The sequence below is a fragment of the Macrobrachium nipponense genome, chromosome 20 (assembly GCF_015104395.2).
Source record: "Macrobrachium nipponense isolate FS-2020 chromosome 20, ASM1510439v2, whole genome shotgun sequence".
NCBI classification, from domain to species: domain Eukaryota; kingdom Metazoa; phylum Arthropoda; class Malacostraca; order Decapoda; family Palaemonidae; genus Macrobrachium; species Macrobrachium nipponense.
In genome coordinates this window covers 64,546,439-64,560,357 of record NC_061089.1, presented here as the reverse complement: position 1 = coordinate 64,560,357, position 13,919 = coordinate 64,546,439, and the positions used below count along the sequence as shown (strand labels likewise).

The 13,919-nt window shown below is 38.6% G+C and overlaps 1 long non-coding RNA gene across 1 annotated transcript in view; it reads left to right on the top strand.

Moving 5' to 3' along the window:
• Positions 1 to 1,877: 1,877 nt before the first annotated feature.
• Positions 1,878 to 13,919, top strand: part of LOC135221164 (uncharacterized) — a 12,728-nt gene continuing 686 nt past the window's right edge. The window contains exons 1-3 of the long non-coding RNA XR_010315889.1: positions 1,878 to 1,993; positions 6,035 to 6,146; positions 7,273 to 7,424. This is a non-coding gene — a long non-coding RNA (uncharacterized LOC135221164). The remainder of the gene's footprint in view (positions 1,994 to 6,034; positions 6,147 to 7,272; positions 7,425 to 13,919) is intronic.

The following is a 13,919-nucleotide window of genomic DNA, read 5'->3' as shown; positions in this document are numbered from 1 at the left end:
ATTTTTTTGTCTTACTTGGAAGGGGATGCATAACCATTCTTATGCATTCCATTTGATGTATTTTTATGTCAGTAAACTATTTGAATTTGAATTTGAATTATCATAATTAGTCATTTTGTCGCTGCTGAGGTTGAATAAAGTGAATACTGTGTTCTCAAATCGCTCGCTTTTGAACACAGAAATTGTAGCATTGTTGACTACAGTATGACCCTCTGATTCCATTGGTGATCTTATATTTAGCAGGAAGAAAAATATATTTTCTATAGTATGCCGAAAACTCATCCGTATCTGATGAAGCGATGATGACAACGATGACGCAATACAAAGTAGGTATAATTTTGACGAAGAGGAAAATGAAGTAGGTGGGGAATGATTCCTGGAGCCTATCATTTGAAGAGGTGTTGTATGCGACAATAGGCATTTTGATTCCCTACAGGACAGCCAGTATTACACTTTTTTGACTAAAAAAAAAAAAAAAATTGCTGTCAAGAAAATCCACTCGATTACAAACAGATTAGCGTTAATTTCTGAAGTTTTGGCCAAATATAATAGTGGATAAGCACTTACACGAAATGTAGTTACCCATTCATACAATATATTTCCAGCAATCCATGCACAAGTTTAGCATAACGTTTTGGTTAGCAGCTGATGTAAAATCAAAACACACGCTCACAAGATTTCCGTATCTTGGTAAAGACCACAGCCGATTTGCAAATCGACCAGTCTCTGAATATGTTGTTCTGAAGTTAATAAAACCATAAATGGGACATTTATGGTTTTAAGGCAGACATGTGACAACGGATCATTTTTTCACTTCAGTAAAACTTGCGGAAAAATGACCTGCTACAGACACGAGTCTTGTGGGGAGGGTAAATCCTATAGGAATGGAGATTGAAAAAAAACAAAAAAAACATGACCTGTACAGCAGGCTATACTCTGTTTTTGTCCATCCGCCTGTGGTGTTTGCGCATGGTAACATTGCGTCCCGGGCTTTAAATAATATCCTATTTCGAATATTAACGGTGTAATTCGCATACAGTAAATTATTTAAACACTTTTCAGTTGCAAATGTACGCCAAGATATCCTTTTATTTAGCTAAAACTTACACATAGCGTAACTATTTAAACCCCGGGACGCAGTGTTAACATGAGCGACCACCACAGGCGGATGAAAAAAAAAAAAAAAAAAGTATAGTGCTCAAAAATGATACGTACACTCTGACAGTGTATGGATGTGAGCAAGACGAAAATGTGCGCATACTTTGTACCGTAAACACAACTGTAGATAATGGAAATGATAAAAAGAAAATTAATGGAACTGTAAATGACTGTATTACTTCTTTGAAGTACGGAGTTGACATTGTAGGTCAAATGTCTCGGTTGTACAGCAGTCAAGATGCATTAAGAAGATGGCCAATCCAAGTTTTTGATAATATATTTGGTCCAGCAGGTATCGATGCGTCAGTTCTTTATAGGAAAGTTACAGATAAGAGAAATCTCCCGTTCAAAAATAACAAAACTCTAAATAGCGGTGGAAGCGATGATGATGTGATATTGAAGCAGAAGTTTCCGTAATTACTAAGAAAATAAAACAACAGCGTAGAAAGTGACTGAAAACCAGATTAGTCTGGGAAAATCGTTGTTAATACAAAAATTATTAATCCTGTTTCCAAGCCGTGTATATCTACCTAGTTATGGGCGTCAACCTCTATTTTATCATTATTTGTGAAGTAATGATACACAGAAAAGCAAAATTGGACCGTAACTTCTCAGACACTGCCATCTATCGGCCTGTCCGGAAGTGCAAGGCTGTGGAATTGAGGTAATCTGTCTCGTGTTTCTCCTGTCCTTGAGTAGTTGCTGCTGCCCTTCTAGAACTTCAGGTAGGAGACGTAACCGAGTAACGACAATACTGCTATCGATCATTCGGTGGTTGGACTGAAACTAGTGTTGTGGTTGTTGGTTTCCGCTGCGAGTTCTTTGGAAGTGTCCGGTACGTTTCTGTGATATGCTGTATGATGTGATGTATGTAAAGGGTTATCTGTTAATACAGATTATCATAATAATTCTAAAGTAAATTGGTCATTACTGAAACCCGAGGTGTTTGCTTACCGATTTTCGTGTATGTAATGGATTTTAAGTATTGGGTGTTATTTTTTTTTAATTCATTTAGATTTTTGGTAGATCTAGTGTACCTATCCGCGGCGGCCCAGAGTATGGCAGTTGCGGTTTTTTCTATGCAGTTTTACCCCCTGAACAAGAATTTGAAGTAATATTTATTCGGACGACTCTAATTTACCTTTGAACTCTATCCTACGGTAAAGGGGATTCCCATTGGGAACCGGGGTTTTGGGTGGGGACAAAACCCCAACTCTATCCTACGGTAAGGGGGACCCCCAGTGGGAACCGGGGTTTTGGGTGGGGAGAAACCACTTGGGGGGTGATTTTGCCGTGTTATTGTGGTATTTCCCCACATTTATCACTTTTAAAAACACGAAATACAGGCGGAAATAAGAGATAACAAAAAACTAGCGATAGTGGAAGCCGTTTCCATAATCCATATTCGTTTACTACTACTACTACCACAACACTGAATCCTACTACGCATGCGCTAATGCTACTACGCATGCGCTAACTGTAAGGGAGCTTTTGGCCTAAACTCAGACTGCTTAGTGATGAAAGAAATGGGGGTTTACGGGAGGGATACATGTATCTAGCCAAACACGTTACAGTATGACCCTAACGTTGCTACCGGACTGAGTGAAGGATTGGGTGGTACAGGGTTCCAGATTTGGCAGTTTCTCACCAAATTTGGCATTTTTTTCCTAATTTGGTGGGTAAAATTCACTTTGGCTGGTTTAGTGGTGATTTTTTTTGGCTGGTTTTCAATACTTTCTATTGAGCTAAACACTGATCCCACGTTTGAGGAATCTCTCCCCAGATTGGGAATTTTTGAAGGTTTTCAGGAAAATCTGGGGAATTTGAATAGGTTTTCAGTAAAACTTGGTAACATTTAAGCAAAATATGTAGATGGAATTAAAATAAAAAATCACACACACCAGACGACCACAAAACAGGCCGCCGGATTCTCAGAGAACGAGCCTCATTTCAAAATTTCAATTCATTCTCGTTTTTTTCCTGTATTCTTATATTAGTTTATATTATCTAACTAAAACTATGATGCCGCTATACAAGCATATATGATAAAAAATATGCATTCATAAAGATAAATATAACGCACATATATTTGCCGGTTATTCGGGTTGGTTTGGATTTCCATTTGGCGGGATTTTGGCTGGTTTCATGGTAAGACTTTGGCTGGTTGGTAGTGGTGTCATCTGGGACCCTGGCTGGTAACCATACGTTGAGTTAAATAAAAGCATTTACCTAATTTTGTTTTTATTAAACATGTTATGTGAATTTTAGTGTTTATTCCTTTCATTTTTCCATAGTATTTGTATAATAACAGTTTTGAAATATTCCTACCTAATCATTTCACCATATATAACTTGAAATATTATGTTATAATTGAGGACAGACACCTAAAAATGCCTACGTGTTGATATAGAACTCAGTTTTAGGACTTTTCGGTACCTACCTACCTACCTGTTACGTGAAATTGCACATTGCGTTGCATGTTACATACACACTCCCTATATGATTTATACACAAGTCAATCCCTCCCCTTTCCAGTATTCACGACTGGCTCTTTACGTTACACCATTTACAATGCATTTCTCACCGATACCAATACCTAGATTAAAGTTTGCCATTATTATTATAAAACCTACATTTAAATATATAACATTTAAATATATAGTTTGCCATTATTTTTTATAAAACCTAAAAACATTTAAATATATTCCATTATACACTTTTTACAGACATTACAATTTTACACCTCCCTTCCAGTTTCCTTACTACTATGCAGTTATGTATGGTTACTTTTTACATTTTATAAACACTTCCACACCCATCAAAGTTAGGTTTATATGTCATTTTTACCTACTGGGGGCCGAATCCCATCCCCCGGTTAGGCAACATACCCTTAGGTTTAGTTTGTTATATGTTGGTTTACCTACTAGTTTTACTTCCTTGAAGGGGGTTACCCGGTTAGGCCAGGTTGGTTAGTTCTTCAAGGGTGGATACTGGGGGGGGGGTTGGTTGGAGGTTACATTCCCTACTTGGTTACCTACTAGGTTAGGTTTGGTTAGGTGGTTTACATTCCTTACTAGGTTAGGTTAGGCCTTTAAGGGGGGGTACGGTGGGCGAAGCCCCCATGGTCAGGCAATATTCCCTACTAGGTTAGGTTAGGTTAGGTTGGTTCGGTTACAATTCCTTACTAGGTTAGGTTAGGCTTTAAGGGGGGGTAGGGGGGGAGGGGGCGAAGCCCCCCCTGGTCAGGCAATATTCCCTACTAGGTTAGGTTAGGTAGGTTAATTCCTTACTAGGTTACGTTAGGCATAGTATTTCCCTACTAGGTTAGTTAGGTTACGTTCCTTACTAGGTTATGGTTAGGCCTTTAAGGGGGGGTAACGGGGGGCGAAGCCCCCCTGGTCAGGCAATGTTCCCTACTAGGTTAGTGGTTAGGTTGGTTAGGTTACATTCCTTACCTAGGTTAGGTTAGGCCTTTAGAGGGGGGGGCGAAACCCCCCTGGTCAGGGCGAAATATTCCCTACTAGGTTAGGTTGGTTAGGTTACATTCCTTACTAGGTTACGTTAGGCCTAGTATTTCCCTACTAGGTTAGGTTAGGTTACGTTCCTTACTAGGTTAGGTTAGGCCTTTAAGGGGGGGTACGGGGGGGCAAAGCCCCCCCCTGGACAGGCAATGTTCCCTACTATGTTAGGTTAGGTTAGGTTACATTCCTTACTAGGTTAGGTTAGGCCTTTAAGGGGGGGTACGGGGGGGGGTGAAGCCCCCCGGTCAGGCAAGTTCCCTACTAGGTTAGGTTAGGTTAGGTTGGTTAGGTTACATTCCTTACTAGGTTAGGTTAGGCTTTAAGGGGGGTACGGGGGGTGGGGGTGAGCCCCCTGGTCAGGCAATATTCCCTACTAGGTTAGGTTAGGTTAGGTTACATTCCTTACTAGGTTAAGTTAGGCCTTTAAGGGGGGGTACTGGGGGCAAAGCCCCCCTGGTCAGGCAACATTGCCTACTAGGTTAAGTTCCCTACTAGGTAAGGTTACATCCCCTGCTAGGTTAGGCAACATCCCCGGTGGCAGGCAACATCCCCTACAAGTTTAATTAGTTTTGTTATAATGCTAACCTATGTTTAATTTGGTCTTTTGTATTTATTAAAACAACTATAGGCCCTATTACACATTTACCACCCAGAACTTAAATCCCACCCCCTCCTGGGCCCGTTATATATGTATTTGTATTAATTCATATTTTGAACCCATCCCACATTTACATTTAGTTCCTTAACTACCCATTTACTTTTATTACCCTTAACATTGCCAATTTATCTTGTTAAGTGCTTGTTCATTTACCTCAGACCCCACCCTGCCTCAACCAATAGCATCAAAGCATTTTTACTACTCCACCCCACTCTCCTACCCTGTTTTTTACGGTCTGGCCTCCTGCCACCTCCTAACTGTAGAACTCCAACACTGTTGAATCTGCCGCCCATGACATCCACTGCTGCATCTACTTCACGCTCGCCCCAGCCCCTCACCAGGAACTCTTTGCCAACTTCATGTAACAATTGTTACATGAGTTACAAAGATTTTTCTGCCTTTTACTCAGGTAATTATGATCGGCTAATCGGTTTTTGCCAGGACCACGGCCTCCTGAGAAAGCAGGTCTTTTGCCCCCATTCAGTTACAAAGATTTTTCTGCCTATTACTCAGGTAATTATGAACGGCTGGTCTGTTTATGCCAGGACCCCACGGCCTCCTGAGGAAGCAGGTCTTTTGCCCCCATTGTGGGAATGAGTGCCAGCCTAGATCTGCAAAGAAAGTGCTTTAGGTAAATACCTTACGGATAGTTTGTCTTATTCTCTGCCTTTGTTTTAATTGATATATCATTTTACAGGTAATGGCGTGGCAATTTTATTATTTTGGTCAGACGAGAAACTTTTGCTGCAGTTCGTCACGTCGTCCAGAAGGCATTGTGGCCTAACTATAGATTTATTCTTGAGGCATAGGTGAGTCATTTTTATTGATTTTATATTTACCTCAAAAAATCCTTTACGCAAGATAATCCTCCCCCTTCAGGGGCGGAGCCCCTGTAGGGGGAGGATGTCCTCTCTGGCGAGCCGTAGACTGTCTACTGTTCGTCTGAGAGGGGCTTGCTTTTTTTTTTTTTTTTTTTTTCTAAATTTCACGATTTACAGTAAGTTTCAAAATCTTAATCGGTGTGAGAGCTGTGTACTACTTTCAGTGAATGGTTGTTGACTAGTTGTGTCCGGTGCAGTTTCAATTTATATATTTAGAAAATTTAAAACTTTGCTTAGCTGTAACTTTTAAGAAATTAGTTTAACATTGCTCTTATTATCTAGATTATTTAAGTCTTTAAATTATTCCAATTTTAGCATTAACATTGCTTAAAAAATATCCACAATTATATATGAAAATATATTTCTATGTAAAAATATAAAACAAAGACTTTCGAACACTTGAACGGTGTTCCTCATCAGTGTGACGTTAAAATGTCATTTTAACGTCACACTGATGAGGAACACCGTTCAAGTGTTCGAAAGTCTTTGTTTTATATTTTTACATAGAAATATATTTTCATATATAATTGTGGATATTTTTTAAACAATTTGTTTTCACGGAATTGTGAATTTCTTAACAAACATTAACATTGCTCTTATTACCTAGATTATTCTATAGTCTTTAAATTATTCCAATTTTAGCATTACTACAAGTTACTATGAGTGATATTAAGACTTTAATATCGTGCCTGTTAAGATAGCTATCAGTTCAATTTTCTTTTATAAGAGAAACTAATGTCATTTAGATATCAAATAATCTGTGGTTTGTGAAATATCTGCTAGCTTGCCCGGAAGTTAACAATTTAAGATAAGAAGATAGCAATCAGCTCAGTTTTCATTTATTAGAGAAACTGTCATTTAGATATAAAATTTTTTTTTGCGAAATATGTAATATGTAACACTGAAAATCTCTATTACTGAATAGTAGTTGATTACAGTAACGTATTTTATTAATAGGTTTGAAGTTAAATATGAATGGTGTGTGAATGCTTTAGAGGTTAATGAAATTAGCGCGTTGCTGGGAAATTTTATGTCCTTTAAATATTCTTGGCAGGTTAAAGGAGAGTCGGCAGTAGTTGCCAGAGTAATGTCTTCATTTGCATAATCAGCGTCCTCTGGAGGTCTTCAGAGTTTCCACGGTTCATAAAAAGTTAAATGCGCCCACTGATACTTTCATTTAGCTCCGAAAGCATGCAAAGAAAAAGTGTAAGTAATTTGGAAGAAAAAATATTAACTGTTCGTTGTTGGGATTTGGTAGTTGATGAATACTATACTTATATATATTAAAGAATTTAATATATATACTTGAAAATAATTATTTGTTCTTTATTCCTTTTGACTTATTCCCTTTGACACTAGGGATCACCTGAAGAAAAGCGACCCCAACACACGCTGGGGTCGCTTTTCTTCAGGTGGAAAATATTGGGGTCGCTTTTCTTAAGGTGAGGAATTAATAAGGTAAAAAGCCAGTTTATAAGTTGATGATTATTAGTGTAACGACATAAGTGAGACTACCCAATAAAAGTGCTAACAGGGGTTACAGTAAGGCCGTGGCGGAATGGCGCTTCGCGCCTTATCCGCATATTTAAAGATTCTTGGCAAGCTCGGTATGTTCTGGCAAGAGGTAATGTTGCGCTGCGCGCGCTAGCCACAGGGGTTACAGTAGGTTTGATTATTTTTGTACTGAAATATATATCTACATTTTTTTCTCCTTTTTTCTATAATATTATGAGCTAAAGTAGGTCACCTGAAGATTGGAGACACCAACAAGCAAGGGTCGTTTATCTTCAGGTGGAAAATATTGGGGTCGCTTTTCTTCAGGAGAGGTATTAGGGGTCGCTAATCTTCAGGTGATCCGACACTAGATTAATTTTTTCTTTAACAAAACAATAAATCATGCACTGACAGTTGCAAGATATGATTCCTTGCTTGTTATTTAAGAGATCATGCACTACTTCTGAATTGAAGTGCAGAACAATATTTCAAAAACCACTAAAGTAAAGATTACTACTAAGTGTAAATATTTGAATGTCTTGAGTATTTGAATGTAGTAAAAGGCCAATGTCTCGAGTCTCTACCTACAACATGGTTATGGACGAGTTACAGGAGGTAATTATTAATAGTTCAAATTTTTTTTTCCTAACTAATAATTATCTGGTTACGAATCTGTGTGGCTGTTCTAACCCTGAAACTAAACTGTCATTATGAGAGTAATCGTAAATCCTCTGGCTTCCAATTAACATGGTCACTAGCGCTTAATCCACGAGGAGTGTTTGAATATTTGTATATGACTGACACGAACATTAGCTCTGATGGCTTTAATGCATCCCAAGTCTTGTCTTAAACATTTAAGATATGCCTACGGTGGCAGTGTAACAAAAAAAAAAAAAAAAAAAATCGGTGGCGTAATCGAAGTAGATTCGGTCGTCATATCATTCCAGACGACAAAATGCAGTCTTCTGTTTGAGGTCACTGGTGAATGGGTTAAGGACAAAGGTAGTTTGGATGCAAATAAACCTGGTGGTTTAATCCGCATAATACTAAAGGAAAGTAAATTTAGTGACTGGTGGTATGGACTAAGTTGTAGATATGAAATCACTTAATCGATATGAATGATGAAGGGAACTATATGACTACTTGCGTGCGCTAAGCTGCTAATGCAGGTGTAGTACATTAGCCTCGAGAACTTTGGTTCACTTATTATGGTGTAATGAGAAGGCAAATTTGCATTGCAGCAGCTAATACAAGAGTCTTTTGCTAACAAGCGATTATTGACGACGATGACTTTGGAACACAAACTGAACATATAATAAAGTAACAAAAACCCATTTAACCAAATGGCTTGAGTAACGTCGGTATGAATATTACATTAAAGCAAGAAACCCCCCTGGTCTTACGATCTGTCTTTCTGCGTTAGTCATTGGAATTGAGTTCTTCCTTCCCCCCTAATTTTTGTCTTTTTCTCTAACCAACTCTTTACAAGGTAGTATTCGTTGCAATGGAATAATTTTCATTTGGCATTTCCTTGTCACAAATGATACTGGTGTTAGAAGCCGTATCACGTTGACTGTGGCAGTTATTGGGGTAATGAGTAGTCTTGGCATGGCTATTTCTTGCTGTCTAAGTGGTGGAAAAATGTTTAGGCAATTATTGGCATGATCTCACTACACTAAGGTTGCTGCTTTTCAAGAACGTCTGTTTTGCAAAGCTTTCTAACGCTAGGGTTAATAGACTGTTGACCTCGGGCATACTACAAACACCACAGTACAATTACATTAGTGTGCCATTATCGCTTTACAGTACTGTGTATGAAAGTCATATATGAAAATACTTATCGTAAAGCTACATAACCAATGAAAGTGGAATTCCACTGAGGGGTTAGAGATGTGTATTTCTAGTGATAGCAGTTCACTCTCGACGTGGTTCGGAAGTCGCGTAAAGCCGTTGGTCCCGTTGCTGAATAACCACTGGTTCCATGCAACGTAAAAACACCAAACGCTAACAAACCAATGAAAGTGGAGGACTGAATGCGAGGCGAATACCCCAGTATGCCTTATTGTTTTAAATATAGTCGTATTGTTATTTACTAACATCATAATGAGAGAAGTTCATAAAAAAAGAAAAAATAAACATTCATTGTCCCCTTAAACTTACATGACAAAATATTTAGCAGTTATTGGGCGATAGTTTTCAGGCCTGACTTTGTAGATTTATCTCTTTATCAGAACTTAAAAACGTCTTGGGAGTTACGAGTCGGGATAGACAACATAACACAATGACATATTGATATTTATAAATATATTAGTTAGCGCACTACAGAAATCCAAACCGCTTTACCGATCTAGACAAAATTTGGCACGTGGCCATAATTTGACCCAACTTAATGGGGTAGGTTTCAAACCCGTACCTAGCCCCCACCCGGTTCCATTTACCCCGTCCCCCTTCCCTTTGTAACCTATGTGGTAAATAAACTTTACGTGATTGTCATACCTCATTTCATGTACTCAAAACTATGGAAATATTGAAAATGCTACTCTTTCCTGTGATTAGTTCCTCACTGGACGAGTGGGTTCCGTACTCGACTATCGATCTGTCAGCCCGAACTCACTGCCCGCGGTCGCTCAGTGCGAAACCAGAGGAGTTTATTGCTGGTATTTTGAAATAAATTTCTCTTACGTGGTTCAGACCCCACGATAGGCTGTAGGTCCCGTTGCTAAGAAACCAAATGGTTCCTAGCCACGTAAAAAAAATCTAATCGTTCATGCCATCCCTAGGGGAGCTGTTAATCAGCTCAGTGGTCTGGTTCAACAAAGATATACTTAACTTTTTCCTGTGATTATTAATTCTGTATCAAGGTTTGTGTTTAAGGCTCCGTCCACACGGCCGAGCTTTGCTCGACGAACTTTGTTCGATGTGACGTCAGAAGTGGAAAAACAGGGGATGAGGTTCTGACTTTTCTCGCTTTTTCTCCGCTTCTGACTTCACATAGGAGTAAGATCGTCGACCAAAGCTCGACCGTGTGGACGGGGCCTAAGATATACTTAACTTTTTCCTGTGATTATTAATTCTGTATCAAGGTTTGTGTTTAAGGTGTGTGCATAGTTTTAGTGGGGGTGTATTTATGTTTAGTCTGGGTGTGTGTAGGTTAAGTGAGTGGTGCATTTAGGTTTAGTGGGGGTGAGTTTATATAAAGTGGGGGTGCATTTGGCTTTAGAGTTGGGTGTGTCTAGGTTTAATGGGATGTGTACTGACTTTTCCCGCTGTTTCTCCGCTTCTGACGTCACATCGGACAAAGTACGTCGACCAAAGCTCGACCGTGTGGACGGGGCCTTAGGTTTAGAAGTGAGGCGTTTAAGTTTAGTGGGGGTGAGAGTGTTTTTAGGTCTAGTTGGGGGTATGTTTAGGTTGAGTGGTGGGTATGTTTAGGTTTGGTTGGGTGTGGTTATGTTTATTTGGGGGTGTGTTTAGGTTTTCTGGTAGGTGTTTTTAGGTTTAGTGGGGGTGTGTTCTGATTTAGTGGGTGTGTTTCTGGTTTAGTGGGGGGTATGTTTTGATTAGAAGACGTTTAGGTTTAGTGGGGATGCGACTATTTAGATTTGGTGGGGGTGTGTTACGCTTTTGTAGGGGACGTTTGTTTAGGTTTAGTGAAGGGTGTATTTAGCTTACTGGGGTATGTGTGTTTAGGTTTGGTTGGAGGGGGTTTAGGTGTAGTAAGGGGTGTGTTTAGGTTTAGTGGGAGGGGTGCCTAAGTATAGTAGAGGATATATTTAGGTTTGGTGGGAGGTGTGTTTGGGGGATAGTGTTTTGGACATTAAATGATATTTATGGCTTAATATTGAATATATATATATATATATATATATATATATCTATAATAATATATAATAATAAGTATAAATATATATATATATATATATATATATAGAATATATATATATATATAATGTGTGTGTGTGTGTGTATATGTGTGCATTAGAAATTTTGGTATTTTATGTTGCCAATACACGATATGAAATTGTAACCTACATTATTGAAATGAGCTCTCAATTCTTGTTATTTTGAACCCCATAGGCACTATGCGCAAATGATAACTGACTTGGATAATGAGTTTTATTTAAAAAACTCAATTTTACACCTCGGAAAATCTACTTTCCCATTCCATCGGCCATTAGCTCAAAATATCATGGATATTCGTTTAGAGCGTTTGAAAAAAACATTAATTTGAGTACCAGAAACAAATATTGACATATAAAATGAATTTAATTAAAATAACCCATTTTTTATCTGAAAATAAGAGTTGTGACGGTCGACTTTCAGCGCTCCGGGAGTATGCCTACGTGTTGGTTGATGACGTAATCGCTGAAGTTCCGCCTACGCATGCACATTGTTCAATGAGTTATACTGTTTCCATTTTTACATTCCGCCTAAGCACCCGAATCTCCCAAATGAATTTGAATTGTTTCCGGTGACCACCAATAGAAGTAATCACATGACTTTTTCAACCAGTTAATCGCATTTTCTAAAAAATCACGTTATTAGACCTACATACTGCTGCTTTTATTTGAATTTGAACATGAGCGTCATTAGTACAAGGGCTATTGTTCAAGCAGCATGTGCAGAGTTTCCATTTGATCCTGGGCGCTGTAAATATCGCAGTGATAGACATCAATTTCACTGTGGTCGATACCGAAAATGAGTAAAAGTAAGAGGCAAGTACAGTGTAATTCAGTTTCATTGTACAACGGCACATTGCTAGACAATGACCATTTACAACCGTGGGTAACTGCCCTCTTTGTCAATCATTGATTGGAAAATAAGTGCAGCTACAGTACGGTCATAAGGTGCATACATTGGTCGAAGAAAAAACAAGTGTAGACTAGCGGAGTTTTTACTTCGAGGCTACTGTATCCTGGCTGAACACCCAAGAACACATCGGAGGTCCAGGAATTGTGGTGCAAATTGACGAAACCTTTTAGGCAAAATATAATCGTAGCCGGGAGATGAAAAGCATTTGGCTTTTTGGGGGTGTTGAGCGTACTAAACAAAAAAAAAAAAAAAAAAAAAAAAAAAAAAAAAAAAAAGTTCATTGTGCCTTTGCACTGAGAAGGACAGGATAAAAGATGTTGAAACCGTAATTCCTATTATCAGGAAATATATTCGTGCTGGCAGCACGGTAATGAGCAAGGGTTGTTGATAAGGAGGAATACATCTATACGGCCATCAACCACAGTGAGAACTTTGTGAATCCCGACGATGTTTCAGTTCACATTCACATCACATGAGCGTGAATGGAGAAACCAATGTCTAATAAAGAATTCTTTATTAGACTTTGGGAGAAACATTAAGGAGTGACCCAAAAGACCTGGTACCCGTACCGTACCTACTACTTTGAACATTACATCGGATGATATTTGTTTTTAGATTATTATATTCATAACGCTCATTATTACTGCTTGGAGGCCGCCAAACTCTACCCTCCACAATCCACATGGCAGTCGGTAACCGCCCACAAATCAAGAGGATTCTGACATATTTTCAAGCGTGTTTTAACGAATTTGATGTCGATTTTTGTCGGAAATGCATATTTCTTCGGTTAGGGTATCATACACAAGCGCCACAACTTGGTTTCCGAGCAAAATCGTCATCAAATTTGTTAAAAACTCTTGAAAATATGACATAAAAGCCTTCTCATTTATCCAGTGGGGAATATTGGCAACATAAAATCTGAAAATATTTACCGAAATTTTATGCTTGTCCCCTTCAACATACTCTCCATTTGCACAAATATTGTTGCAGAAGTCTCCTTTTTCCACAGCAACAACTGACCAAAGTGTGTCCTTTTAAGCACTGATTTAACATTTTGGAAAGGATAAAAGTCGTACGATGCTTATTCGGGCGATTATGGAGTGTCTCAATGTTCACAGATTCAGCTATCATTAGAACCATGAGTCTGCGGTCTTCGAACAATCAGACTGGATTGTTCGACATTTTCTTCGGTTCTTGAAGTGGAAGGTCCTCTAGGGCGTTCATCTTTGACAATAGTACCACTTCCCGCCCTGAATCTTTTGTGCCATTTGAACAAGCTCACGAAACGGGCAGTCATTCCCATAAGCAATACTATTGAACATTTGAAAACATTTTGTTGGTATTCTGTTCAATTTTACTTTAAATAATTTCAAATTGATTCTTATTCAACTTTTA